The sequence below is a fragment of the Asparagus officinalis genome, unplaced genomic scaffold (assembly GCF_001876935.1).
Source record: "Asparagus officinalis unplaced genomic scaffold, Aspof.V1 AsparagusV1_Un87, whole genome shotgun sequence".
Taxonomy (NCBI): Eukaryota; Viridiplantae; Streptophyta; class Magnoliopsida; order Asparagales; family Asparagaceae; genus Asparagus; species Asparagus officinalis.
The window spans coordinates 281,614-286,581 of NW_017972353.1; positions in this window are offsets into that span (position 1 = coordinate 281,614).

Here is a 4,968-nt window from a genome sequence, read left to right on the forward strand (position 1 = left end):
TGGTCCTGCGGGATCTCCCGGAGCAGTTGTGGAAATCATCTCGCCGGAAGTTGAACTTTCGATGGCTGCAGTTGACGCTCTTTGGTCTGAACCGCCGCTTCAGACTTCGACCTCGAAACTTTGCTGGTTGATGGCGGGTTCTTGGCCTCCTCTTTCTGCAACTTCCTACGGGCTTCTTCAGCTTGAGCCCGTACCTGCGCTGATAGTGCGCGGCGCTTGCGAATGCGCTCCTCCAGCGTTGATCGGTTCCGTTTGACACGGACCCACTCCATTGTTGGCGGCTTGGACTCTTTTGTTCTTCAGATCCGCGTTGTAGCGGATCCCGTCAACAGACTCCATGGCCTTTGCGAATTGTTTCGCAAGGCGTTGACGTTGCCTTTGGTGGGCTCTCTTCAAGAGAGTCACCACGCCCCCTGCGGCAGAAGGGTTGGCCAGAGCAGATCCGACCTGGTTGGGAATTGGAGGAATCTCACCCGATGCGACTTTGGCATCCAGCGGGGCGATATCTTCGTTGGTGTTTTCCACGTCTTCAAACCAACGAGTTTTTCTCCTGGAGGAGAGTTTCTTGGACTTACGGGGGAAGGTTGATCCGGACAAGGACGACAAGTATTCCTCGAACTTCTGCTGGTCGAACTCGTATTCGACCTCCTCCACGACCGGGATTGAGATCCGCGGCTGCGACGCTCCGATCTCGGCAGCGAGATCGGCGGCTCCCACTGTGGTCGCCAGATTGTTCGCGGTGAAAATCGTTGCTTTCTTCACTGTTGATCCATTGTCATCTTAAATAACAGCTTTTTGAGTTACAAAGATCCGGTCTTTTTATAAGATCCGGTTACAATGAAAATCAAATAAAAGAAAAGAAAGATTACAACTTTTTCCTTATTTGTCGAACAAATCACGAGCTCCTGTTTTGCGGTTGCTCATTTTGTGGGTTCTTCGCCTGCGCCGGGGTTTATCCGTGGACCACCGCGAGATCTAGATCCGGTCGGATCTACGCAGTATGACGGGTATTATTTCGCCAAGGAAATAATAGCCGAGGGTACTATTTCGCCAAGGAAATAGTAGCCTTTAATTCTCGGGATCAAAGACCAAGCTTTGATCCGGAGTACGCCTGCGTAGATCTGAGATCCGGTCCTCTCGAACTCTTGCCTTATTTGGCGTTGACGATCGCCGAGCACCAGATCTGGAAGAACAAGTCCTCGAAGTCCCAAAGCTTGGATCTTTTTTAGATCTGAGTCTTTAATCCAGCAGAGCTTCGCCTCTCCAAATTTTCCCACCCGCCTGATTTGGCAGTAAATCCACTTCTGAGTTCGAGTCCGAAACTTATCTTGATTCGATCGTGATTCGTCCGAGTCCACCCTTGGTTGGTTAACTCGTTGACTCTTCCACTCGTTAGCTTGATTCCGCATGCGAGTGGATTTATTCCGTTATTTGCGTACGGTTCATTAGCCTCGTAGCCTCGTTAATTCGCTTCGTGACGTATCGCTTGGCTTCAGCGTTGTGGACTAACAATCGTGTCTGCATACGTCGCCCGATGGTCGGTTCGTCGAATCGGCGTTGTCGAGCTGTGTTAAGGGACCTATAGGCAGTTTTATACGCCTACAAAAGGTACAAAAACCTAAAAGATGGAGCTGTGTGAGCATTGTATACTTGGGAAGAAGTCTAGAGTTAAGTTCGGCACCGTTATTCACAACACCCAAGGTATATTAGATTACATTCACACCGATATTTAGGGCCCTTCCAAGCATACATCACTTGGTGGGGCTAACTATTTTATCACTTTTATTTATGACTATTCCATGAGAAATTGGGTATGTACAATGAAGCATAAACATGAGGTCCTGGATATTTTTGTAGAGTGGAAGAAGAAAGTGAAGGTGCAGACAGGTAGAAAGGTGAAGACTCCTCATTGAGGTAACGATGGAGAGTACATGAGTGATCCATTTCTATAGTTTTACTAGGATCACGATATTAGGTGATACTTCACAGTTCGAGAGACACCGTAACAAAACGGGGTGACTGAGAGATTGAACCGTACCTTGCTAGAGAAGGCGCGATGTATGATGACGCAGAATGGATTGCCTAGATCCTTTTGGGCTGAGACGTTAGTTTATGCGATACATCTCATTAATAGGTTATCGTGCACTGTGATACAGGGGAAGACCCATATGGAGCGTTAGTTTGGTTCGGTGGCTAGTGACTATGAGTCACTTCGGATATTCGAGTGTCCTATTTATTATCATGTCAATGATGGACAATTGAATCCGAAGGCGAGGAAAGCAGTCTTTGTAGGATTTAGGGAATGTGTTAAAGGATTTAAGTTATGGGATCCACATGATAATAAGATAGTCATTAGCAGAGATGTCACATTTTATGAGGCGTACATGATGAGGCCTTAAGTTCCTCGGCAGGTGGAGGAAGACCATATTTGTAGGATATCGCATCAGGTGGAGGATGATGTAACTCCACCCACTCCAGATAGCATTGTATCCATTAAGGCTCCTACAGAGATGACACTGGAAGGAGATGGGATGACAGATGGGCTTTTGGAGGATACAGTGGATGGTGAGACTTAGGAGTAGGGTCATATTCAAGAGTCCATTGCAGCTAATAGACCTAGAAGGGTAATTCGTCGGCCAGTTAGATACAATGATGTCATGGTTGCATATGCTTTATCAGTAGAGATCGTTGATGATATGGTTCCTTCTACATTCATGGAGGCAGAGTCTAGTTCTGATTCGATTAGGTGGAGGGAAGCTATGCAGGAGGAGATGCAGTCTCTTCAGAAAAATGACATTTGGGAACTTGCAAAGCTACCTAAGGGGAAAAAAGCTATTGGTTGTAAGTGGGTATATGCGAAAAAAGAGGGATCTTCTATTAGGTACATAAGGTACAAAGCCAGATTGGTTGCCAAGAGATATGCACAGCTTTGAGGGCATTGATTATAGTAAGATATTTTCACCCATTGTGAAGCATTCGTTGATTCGGATTTTATTGTCATTGGTGACACAGCTGGATTTAGATTTGGTCCAGATGGATGTTAAGACAGCCTTTCTACATAGAGATTTAGATGAGAAGATCTATATAACATAACCCTTGGGATTCAAAGCTACAAGAAAGAAAGATTTTGTGTGTGTAAGCTGAAGTAATCTCTTTATGGTTTGAAGCAATCGTCGCGACAGTGGTACAAGAGATTCGACGGCTTCATGATTGGACATGGATACACGAGGAGCCCATACGATCCATTTGTTTACATGCACACGCTACAGGATGGTGAGTACATTTATTTGTTATCATATGTTAATGATATGCTTATTCCTTCCAGGAATTCATCGGCTATTCAAAAGTTAAAAAAGTCACTGTCATCCGAGTTTGAGATGAAGGATCTTAGAGAAGCTAAGAAGATATTAGGTATGGAGATCGAGAGAGACAGGGTGAAGGGGAGATTGAAGCTCACACAGATGAGTTACTTACAGAAGATGTTGAAAAAGTTCATTTTTTGTGGCAATACAAAGGTTGTGAGTACTCCATTGGCTCCTCACTTTAAGCTTTTAGCTGATATGTCACCTATTTTAGTTAAGGATAGAGATTACATGTCGAATGTTCTATATGCCAGTACGGTGGGTAGCTTGATGTATGTGATGGTGTGTACGAGATCAGATTTATCACAGGCCGTGAGCATGGTATCAAGGTACATGCACGACCCTGGGAAGGGTCATTGGGAGGCAGTGAAGTGGATTCTAAAATATATCAAAGGTACCGTGGATGTTGGGTTAGTTTTTTAGAAGAATAAAAAATTAGGCAGGATTGTATTGGTTATGTAGATTCTGATTATGCGGGGGATCTTGATAAGTGCCGATCTACTTCAGGATATGTGTTTACATTGGCAGGAGCACTGATTTGTTGGAGATGCACACTTCAGTCTACAGTGGCTCTCTCTACTACAGAGGCGGAGTATATGGTGGTGACTAAAGCTATGAATGAGGCTTCATGGTTGTATGGATTGTTGGAGGACATGAGAATTGTACAGGAGACCATTCGGGTACATTGTGATAGCATGTCCGCTATCTATTTGACAAAGAACCAAGTTTATCATACACGTACGAAGCACATTGATGTCAGATTTTACTTTGTTCGTGATGTGTTGGATGATGGAGATGTCATGTTAGAGAAGGTCCACACAAAGGACAACCCTACAGATATATTAACCAAAGTTATTTCGGGTGTTAAGTTTGGTCACTGTTTGGAACTATTAAACATTCTTCGATGTTGAGGCATTTGGAGGCCATTTTGGTAAACTATGTGAGGCTTAATTCCTTGGGGAAGAGGATATGTAGGTAGTCTTTTAGATGCAGTCGGTTGGATTAGTTGATTTCGATGGGGGAGGATTGTTTGAACTCTCGTTTTGGTTCCTGACATGTTGTGGATTGAGTTCGTTGTCATGGATTGATTTCATGGCATCCTGGACGCAACAAGTGGGATGTTTGGTTAGTATTAGTGTCAGCTTAGTTTTTGGTAAAACGTTTGCTGAGATGGAGAATTGTAGAAATGGCAACGAAGTTCAAGAGAAAACAAGCAGGAGGCATTTTGGAAGTTCACGGTCGACCGCACATGTTGCAGCGGTCGACCACGAACGTGCACATGACAGGGTTGGTCTCTGGACTTTTGGTGATCGACCATGATTGGTTCTGCGGTTGACCGCGCCAAAACCCTATAGGCGATTTGGTCTCTAGACTTTTGGCGGTCAACTGTACGATGGGTTCTGCGGTCGATCGCGTAGCAGGTTTGGGCCTGATTTTGTTTTCTAATCCGTTTCATTGTGAGTTGATATATAACCCTAAACACATTTTTTGGGGTTATGCAAGGATGATTTTGAGCAGCCTTTGAGAGAGTTTATTGTATCCTTTGTGCGAGAATTTGTGAGAGATCTAGAGAGCTTTGTTTGAGGATTTTGGTGAGATTTGTAAT